We start from the raw sequence: 9,909 nt of genomic DNA, 5'->3' as shown, positions 1-9,909 counted from the left end.
GGTTGTGCGAGCTGCTCCCCGCGGCCCCGACGCGCGCGGAGGCCCCCGCCGCCCGTCCCCGGGAAGACCAGCTTCCTCAGGATAAAAAATACGAGAGGACAGGTGCGCGTCCGAGTTTAGCCTTGCGATTCGATTTTCAAGGAACATGGTTTCTGATAATAGTCTGGTATCTTGAAAGAAGCAGAATTTTTTTTAAAACTAATGATTATTTACTAAAGAGAAAATGTTTTTAAGGCTTGGGGTGAATATTAGTCATCTATTGCTGAGCGATACTCCAAAATTTAACGGGTTAAATTATCTCGCAGATCCTGTAGGTCAGGAACTCCAGGCGCCTTGGCTCGGTGTTCTGGCCCCCGGTGTCTGATGAAGCTGGACTGGGGTGTCTACAGGGCACGCTGCCCTCTGAGCTTTGTGTCTGGAAGGTCTGAGTTCAAGACGTTAGCAGGAGGCCTCAGTCCCCCTTCATCTGGTGAGGTTGCGGGGTTTAGGCGGGAGAGAGCTGCCCCACGGTGTGTATCCGGAGGTAGGATCATGGCCACCTTCCTGAAGGTCACTTAAGACAGACCCTATGTTATCCCTAACTGTACTGCACCCGCCTCAGTAAATATTTGACTCATCCTTTTAAAAGAGTGAATGAGTGAATGGATAGAGAGATGGATGCTGGCATAAATGAACAAACAGAATATTTTCAGTGGCCACTTAGGAGATTTTAAATGGAAGAAATCATGAAATTTGCTTTCAGTCCGCTCAATTCCAGCAGAGAAATGGAAAATGTATAAAAATGTATCAGTTATCAAAGCCAATCTAAAAACTTAAGAGAAAATCTGATTTAAAAACAGCCATTTAAAAAAGTGAGTCAAGAGTTTAAGCAACATTTCCATAAAATATATTTTCTAATCTGAGATAATTTTATTGGCATGTGATATGAAATCTTAAAATAAATGATAACCTCTGCTATACAAAATATTTCAGAAAACAAAAAAGCTTTATAAATTATTTTAGTAGGTAAGTATAATGTTGCTACTGAAACTCAAAGGAGGAAACTTAAGAAAGAAAAATTATAGGACAATTTCACTAATGGACACAGAGGCAAAAACATAAATAAAAAACTAGCAAACAGACTTCAAGTCTCTGATTCCATATATAAGGAATTTGGAAGTCACCACTCCATCCTAATAACATGTAAAAAGTAAAACAGGCTGTAAAATCAGCAACTGCTGCCAAGTTGGGAATGACAGATGGTAAATACAGGGAGTAAACACACTCTTGACTTTTATTCAGCATGGCACTGCAAGTCTGAGCTAGTGCAATGAGGCAAGAAAAAGCAATAAAAGGCATACAAGGGGGGTGCCTGGGTGGCTCAGTCAGTTGAGTGTCTGACTCTTGATTTCCGCCCAGGTCATGATCTCACTGTCGTTAAATGGAGCCTTATGTCAGGCTCCATGCTGACACTGTAGAGCCTGCTAGGGATTCTCTCTCTCTCTCTCTCTCTCTCTCTCTGTCCCTCTCCCCAACTTGTGCTCACACACTCTCTCTCTAAATAACTAAACATAAGAGAAATAAAAGGCATATAAATTGGAAAAGAGGAAGTAAAACTATCACTATTTGCAGAAGACATACTATATATAGAAAACCCTAAAGACCACCAAAATCTAAGAAAACTAATAAACAAATTCAGTAAACTTGCAGTATACAAAATCAATATACAAAAATCAGCTGTGTTTCTAATAACAAACCACCTGAGAGAAATTAATAAAACAATCCCATTTTAAAGAAGATGGGGTTTATATATACATATGTCATATATATAATGTTATCCTTTTTATGACTGAGTAATATTCTATTCAGTCATAAAAAGGATGAAATCTTGCCATTTACACAACATGGATGGAGCTAGAGAGTAGTAGGCTAAGCTAAATAAGCCAGTCAGAGAAAGACAAATACCATATGATTTCACTCATATGTGGAATGTAAGACACAAATGAGCAAAGGGAAAAAAAGAGAGAGAGGCAAACCAAGAAACAGACTCTTAACTATAGGGAACACACTGGTGGTCAGCAGAGGGGAGGGGAGGAAGGGGTTAACTACGTGATGGGGATTAAGGAGGACACTTGTCATGATGAGCACTGGATGATGTATGGAATCAATGAATCACTATATTGTACACCTAAAGCTAACATTACAATGTATGTTAACCAACTGGAATTTAAATAAAACTTAAAAAATTTTTTAACAAAAAATAAAACAATCCCATTTATAGTAGTATCAAAAATAATAAAACCTAGGAATAAATTTAACCAAGGAAGTGAAGATCTGTATACTAAAAACTATAAGACGTTGATGAAAGTAATTGAAGAAGACATTAAGAAAACAGAAAGATATATGTCCACATACATGATTAGAAGAATTAATGTTGTTAAAAGCAATTTACAGATTTAATGACATCTCTATCAAAATCCCAATGATATTTTTTACAGTAAAAGAAAAAATCGTAAAACTTGTATGGAACCACAAAAGAAACTGAAGAGCCAAAACAATCCTGAGAAAAAACAGAGCTGAAAGGTTCACACTTCCTGATTTCAAACTGTATCACCAGGCTGTAGTAATCAACAGTATGATATTGTCATTAAAACAGACACGTAGATCAATGGAACGAAAAACTCAGAAATAAACCCTGGCCAATGACTTTATGACAAAGGAGCCAAGAATATACAATAGGGAAAGGGCAGTCTCCAGTCAATGGTGCTGGGAAAGCTGGACAGACACATGCAGAAGAATGAAACTGGGAGGGGACCTGGGGGGCTCAATTGGTTAAACGTGGGACTTCAGCTCAGGTCATGATCTCATTGCTCCTGCGTTTGAGCCCCACGTCAGGCTCTGTGCTGACAGCTCAGAGCTGTCAGAGCTTGCTTCAGATTCTGTGTCTCCCTCTCTCTCTGCCCCTCCCCAACTTGCATTCTGTCTCTCTCTCAAAAAAAATATAAACAAACATTTAAAAAACATGAATGAACCTGGATGAACCTCCATCTTACTCTATACACAAAAATTAACTAAAAATGGGTTAAAGACTTAAACTTAAGACCCCAAACCATAAAACTCCTAGAAGAAAACAGAGGGTAAGCTCCCTGACACTGGTCTCAACAATGATTTATTTTGGATTCGACAGCAAAAGCAGAAACAATAAAAACAAAAATACAGAAGCAGGGCTACATCAAACTAAAAAGCTTCTGCACAGCAGAGAAAAAGCATTAACAAAACGAAAAGGCACATACCGAAATGAGAAAAAAATTTGCAAATCATTTATCTGAGTAGTTATCCAATAAGAGTTTAATAGCCAAAATATATAAAGAACTCATACAACTCAATAGCAAAATCGAAAAATCCAATTTAAAAATGAGCAGAGGAACTGAACAGACATGTTTGCCAAAGAAGACCTACAAATGGCTAACAGGTACATGAAAAAATGTTCAACGTCACTCATCATCAGAGAAACACAAATGAATACCACAATGAGATATCACCTCACACCTGTTCTAATGGCTATCGCCAAAAGTCAGAGCTGTAGGCAAGGATGTGGAGAAGAGTGAACCCATCTACACTGTTGCTGGGAATTACATTTGCGCAGCCACCACTGAAATATTATAGAGCTCCTCAAAAATTAACAACAGAGCTATATATGATCCAGCAATTCCACTTCTGGGTGTGTATGTCTGTGATATTGTGCTTTATAAGAGGAAATCCAAATTTGGTTTTCACCCTGTTGCTGGCACACAACTCCTAAAACCCACAGAATTTCCTAGGTCATTAGGGCAACAAAGATGTGTTTCGTTAATTTAACAGGAACAGCTCCTGTGGTTGGGGGCTGGGTGCCAGGACGACCCCCGCCTCTCTGGCCTTCAAGGAGGGGAGAGGGGCTGGAGGTTGAATCAACTACCAATGGACAACAATTTAATCAATCATGCCTGGTAGTCATGCCTAAGTATGTAGATTTCTCTGCACAGAAACCCCGAAGAGGATTTGGAGAACCCAGAATGCTTTTGGGCTGGTGATCGCGTAGAGACCAGGTGTAAGTGGCACACTTGGAGGCCAGAGAAACTCCGTACCCTTTCCCTAAGCAGCTCTTCCATCTACCTGCTCTGAGTTGTACCCTTTTAATCTAGCAAGTGAACTGTTTCTCTGAGCAAAATGAGCTGTTCTAGCAAATTAACCAAGCCCAAGGAGGGAGGGTCATGTCATGGAAACCTCCAATTTATAAGCAGTCAGTGAGAAGTACAGGTGATGTCCTGGACTTGTGACTGGTGTCTGAAGCAGGGGAGGGGAGAGGGGAGGCAGTTCTCTGTCAGATGGAGCCCTTAACCTATGGGATCTGATTCTATCTGCAGCTAGATCGTGTCAGAATTCAGCTGAACGATAGGACTCTCGGCTGATGTACAGAGCATTGCTTATTGGTGTGGGGAAATTCCCTGCACACACACACACACACACACACACACACACACACACACACACACACAGAATGAGCAGGAGAGGGACACAGAGAGAGGGAGACACAGAATTCAAAGCAGGCTCCAGGTTCTGAGCTATCAGCACAGAGCCGGATGTGGGGCTTGAACCCACAAACCACGAGATGATGACCTGACTTAACCCACTGAGTCTCCCAGGTGCCCTTGGAATTTTCATTTCAACACAATTCACAGGTGATTTTGTGTAGACATTCAAGCTAGAGCAGCACTGAGACAAGGGATATTACATTTTAGCAGACAGCAATTTAAAAAGGATGGCTACACATATCTGCACATTTTTCAAGTTGGTGAAGGAGGTTATGTGAGCCTTCATTTCATTGCATTTTTATGTTTAAAGTAGGAGGCAAAGTTAGCAGAAGGGACACAAAAGTAGGATTAGCTGTTTTAAGCAACTGAAGGGTTTTTGAAGCAGCTACTGTAAATCTTATTAGGGAACTACAGAGGGAGGGGGGTCCCAGCAAAGGTAAACAGGCGTCACCTGTCTCTCTGTGCCTTAAAGACAAAAGTTTGGACTGACCTCTCCAAGGTCCTATTCGGACCCAAAGGGACAAAAGTCATAATGATGCCATTGATCTTACTCTCTCTCCTCTCTGAGGATGGCGCCAACTTGAATTCCTACACAGGAGGAGGAAGAGAACAAACTGCCTCTCCGAACCATGCAGAAGACGGGGCCACAATCATCTAGACTCTTCGTTTTTGTTCTGAGTAGGGTGAGGGGGGGACATAACAGCAGCCAAGCTTCCCAGACCTCATGCTGGGTGGGGACGCAGGGGAGACTCTGGGTCCAGCCTTGGGGACCAGGCGGTGATGACCTGCTCAATTCTCAGAGTGGCACTAACCTTCCTGGTGGCATTGTGTTCTCCAGCTGTACGCAGAAGTCTTTGTGCAGCCAATAAGAAGGTGCATTTAGAATCATCTACAGATATTAGTACTGTTAATAATAGCAGTTAACATTTCTTGAGCACATATATTACTCCAGGGTATCATCACAAGTACTTTTACAAGTTTTAACTCACTTAGTCCTTAAAAAGATATGTTTAATATTCACTGAGTTTTTTCCATGAGTCGGTTATCACACTAAGTACTTTAAACATATGATCTAATTTAATATTTGCCCAGCCCTGTGAGTTGACATCATTATTTACCCCATTTTACAGATGATAGAACTCAGGTTTAAATCAATTAAATCGTCTGCCTCAGATCTCACAGTAGCAGGACAGCTGGGATTTAAACCTTAGCATTATGATTCCAGAGGTCATGTTCTTAAAAATCACTACATACTGCATGGACTTAATATACTTTTTTACACTGGCTGGGACAGTCCTATTGATTTTTTTTTTACATATTTATTTATTGTTTTGAGAGAGAGTGAGAATCTCAAGCAGGCTCCATGGTCAGTGTGAAGACTGACACAGGACTCGACCTCAGGACCTGAGATCATGACCTGAGCCAAAATCAAGAGTCAGGTGCTTAGCCAACTGCACCAAGCAGGTGTCCCTGGACTTAATATTTTAGCATAATCTTGATTCATGCTCAGGTGCAGAGAATGACCATGGATGTGAGTGGCTAAAGAGATTTGAAGTAAAGGTTATTTGGACAACAGATGGAAGGAGCCAGAAGCTGAGGTCCTGGTGACTTGTCTACATGGGCACTGACATCACCAAGACCCAGTGGAAGAAGCAAGGCACCCGTCTCAGTCTCCATTCAACTAGAAAGAATCTTCTAGATGAGAAATGTGAGGTAATGGATAGACCATAGCTCCCAAGGGCCAGAGTGTTGCTGTTTGTTTGTTTGTTTGTTTGTTTGTTTAATGCAGATAGAAATGTAATGGTTTGGAAGTTGGAAATGTGGCCTCAGGAAGATCCCAACCCATCTCCTGATTCTGAGGTTGAAGAATGTGCTGGATCCACTTGAAGAAGCAATGTCATTAGGGAGAGTCAGTCTAAGTGAAAGCAGAAGGTTTGGGTAGATGGGTTGTTAAGCATGGAAACATGAGTGGAGCCAAAGTATTCAGAGGAGACAGGCTGCATGTTTAAGTCATCAAAATGGAAGGACAGCGGGTATGTATATCCCAGAAGGTACCCAACAGGGTAGAGAACTGGGGGCTTCATGTCCTGAGTGGTGAACGGGGATGGCAAGAATGAGAGACAGGGGGTTAAGTGGTCAAATGGTTTCCAAGTCAATTCACTGTTCCCCACAGTCCAAAAGATTCCATTGGAAGTGACAAAAATGGGTGAGAAGGAATGATTAATTAAGAAATTAAAAGATTCAAACAAGCAAGGCTGTTCGAATTTAGCTTCATCCCAGGGATGGATCCACTGCTGGACCTCAATCTCTGAAACAGTCAGCTGTAACCACTGTCCAGGTGTTGGGAGCACACCAGCCCCTGACTCTCTCGCTCCTGGGTTCCTAAGGAATGGTCTTAGCACAAGTCTTGATGTCCTGAAGGTCACTCCTCAGTGGAGGTTCCCTCGCAGGCTCTCGGGACTCTTGCAATAATTACTGAATGAGTCTTGTTTTCATCTTCTCTCACCTCCATGCCTAATGCATTTTCACATTACAGAATTAACTTTGTGAAATTAAAGTCTGATTGTAATGTCTTGTTTACAATGCTTCATTGTCTCTGCATTGCCCATTGGGTCCTTGGGGAAGGCATCCATACACAGGGACGTGGTCATTAGAGATGTGTGTGTGTGTGTGTGTGTGTGTGTGTGTGTGTGCCCTCCTTTATTATATTCAGGGAATCTGACTGTTTTAGAGTCAGATGCTTGTTTTCAAGGCTACTGGCATTGATCTAAACCTGACCAAGTAGATATTCTTTTCTACTTAAGGGAACCATATGCAGTGTTTGCTTTTTGCAACTAAGAACACTGACTGATAGAGTCCAAAATCTTGCTGAGCCATACAGTCCTACAACCCCCTCAGTTCCCTACTGACTCCTGTGATCCAGGCACATGTAACTACCTAAATCTCCCAACGTTTTCTGCCATGTCTTCCTGCCATGCACATGATGTTAATTATGACTAGAATAACTCTCTGATCCTCATTTCCTTCTGTGAACCTCCCATTTATTCTTTAATACTCATCACCAGTGTCTTCTTTTGTGAAGCTTTGCCTGACCCACCTCCTCAAGAAGAATTGATCCAGCCCTCTGCTGTGTCCCAGTGTGTCTCCCACAAGCCTCCACTACAGTGATTATGATAGGGTTGCAAATATGGTTTATAAATGGTCTCTCCCTCTCTTTTCAGCTGTATCTGCTGATTTAGCACAGTCACACAGTAATACATGAAAGCCACCCAACAAAGGCTTAATAAGTAAACTACTGGATTTCCTTTTAATAAAGGCAGATAAATACATGGTATCAGTTTACCTTATTTTTAAGTGTGAACAGAAACTGTAAACTGTTGTCATTATATTATCAATACTTCAAAGCACTGAGTTGAATCAAGGAATGAATGTAAGTGCAGTCGGAAACCACAGACGCCTAAAAATCCATTTGATGAGATGTCAGAAGGCAGCCCCACCGGGCCTCCCCGGCTTCCAGCCAATCTGTCATGGTTTCTTCTGATTCCGTGGGGTATTTCTTACCTCACTGCCTTCCCGAGCGGCCTGTACTGAGCCAAGACCAGATTTCCTGCAGAAATCCTTAGGTAAAGCCAAAACACAGAGAAATGAAGTGGTGAGGAGAGCACATGAAGAAATTCCCCTAATGGCCCTCGGGTGGACCCTGAATACTGACACTCAATCCCCACCTCGACAATCCTCCCCCCCCTTCCCTCAAATAATTACTAAAAGATATTTTGCTTTTATTGATTATTTTCCAGAGGAAAGTGGAATGGATGAGACCTCATTTAATCGAGCTAAATCATTCTGTCATATGCACCTGTATTCCCTCTTCCTGGACGCTTTCATAGAATGAACTTACTTTTGAGATTGCCCCTCTGGCTTTGCACCCCAGAGGAGTTTCCAGAAAGCAGGGAATATTAGTTAATATGCGTAGTCAATGAAATGTCAGAAAAACAAATATGCAGACGGGAAGCAGCTGGACCTAAAGGGAATGGTAACAACAAAAATAAGAACAAGAACGGGCTAAAGTATTTCGTCTGCTGATTCGAAGTCAGAGGCTGAACTAGGGAAAGATGGGAATAAAACTCCAGCCTGGAGGTGCCGGGGATCGAACCCGGGGCCTCATACATGCGAAGCACGCGCTCTACCGCTGAGCTACACCCCCGGGCGCGGGCGGTCGCCGGGAAGACCCGCATCCGCAGACCCGCCCAGCGCTGCGGGCGCCTGACCTCCGTCCCCGCGGCCCCACCGGCGCCCGCACGGCGCACGCGCGGTCCTCGGGGACCTTGCCAGAACGTTCCACCGGCCAAGGGCTTCAGGAACCTGCGACCCACGTGCCTCGCCGCCGGAAGGGTGGGAGGGTGGATGCGCCGGGAGCTGCCGCTGCGGCCCGAGCCCGCTCGCAGAGACACCCGTCCGGGCAGACGGAGGTGGAAATCCCGCCCACGTCCTCCAGCCCGGAGGCCGCGGACGCGCGTGAACCTTACTTCGTGAAGACTCTGAGGTTGAAGAAGCCCACGATTCCTCGTTTCCCTCTGTCCCTGATCCGCGTGCCAGCTTCTGTGTGCTCGCGTCCCGCTGAGCCCCTGCAGGGCTGCGTGGAGGGGGGCGCCCGCACAGCCCACCTGAGCCCCCCCACCCCGCTGTGCAAGGCTGAGAGAAGGGGGGGCGCCCGCACAGCCCACCTGAGCCCCCCCACCCCGCTGTGCAAGGCTGAGAGAAGGGGGGCGCCCGCACAGCCCCACTGAGCCCCCCCACCCCGCTGTGCAAGGCTGAGAGAAGGGGGGGCGCCCGCACAGCCCACCTGAGCCCCCTCCCCGGGCCCCTGTGCAAGGCTGACGGAGTGGGGGTCCCCCCGCACAGCCCACCTGAGCCCCCTCCCCGGGCCCCTGTGCAAGGCTGACGGAGTGGGGGTCCCCCCGCACAGCCCACCTGAGCTGCCTCAGACCCCGGGGCAGCCTCCCTCCAGGGTTTCCTCTCACCTTGGAGGTTACACAGGAGAGAAGAGCGACTGTTCAGAGGAAGCGGTGACAGCAGCAAAGGCGAGGGACCCACAAAGAGTGTAACTGACGAGGGGGCTTCCTACGCGAGCCGTAGACAGAGACACGTCTACAAGGCCCGCATTTGATAACAGACTGGCATCCAAAGTACACAAACAACTCCTAAAACTCAACAAGGAGAAAACAAACCCCTGATAGAAAGAAAGAAAGAAAGAAAGAAAGAAAGAAAGAAAGAAAGAAAGAAAGAAAGAAAGAAAGAAAGAAAGAAAGAAGAGGAGGAGGAAGGAAGGAAGGAAGGAAGGAAGGAAGGAAGGAAGGAA

At 44.7% G+C, this 9,909-nt stretch overlaps 1 non-coding gene across 1 annotated transcript; it reads right to left on the bottom strand.

The window, feature by feature from the left end:
- Window positions 1-8,682: 8,682 nt before the first annotated feature.
- TRNAA-CGC (transfer RNA alanine (anticodon CGC)) lies at window positions 8,683-8,754 on the bottom strand. Its single transcript has one exon. It is a non-coding gene; the product is annotated as a tRNA-Ala (tRNA).
- Between the last annotated feature and the right edge of the window lie 1,155 nt (window positions 8,755-9,909).

Source organism: Crocuta crocuta, unplaced genomic scaffold (assembly GCF_008692635.1).
Source record: "Crocuta crocuta isolate KB4526 unplaced genomic scaffold, BGI_CrCroc_1.0 scaffold336, whole genome shotgun sequence".
Classification (NCBI taxonomy): Eukaryota; Metazoa; Chordata; class Mammalia; order Carnivora; family Hyaenidae; genus Crocuta; species Crocuta crocuta.
This window is presented reverse-complemented; position numbering and strand designations above follow the sequence as displayed.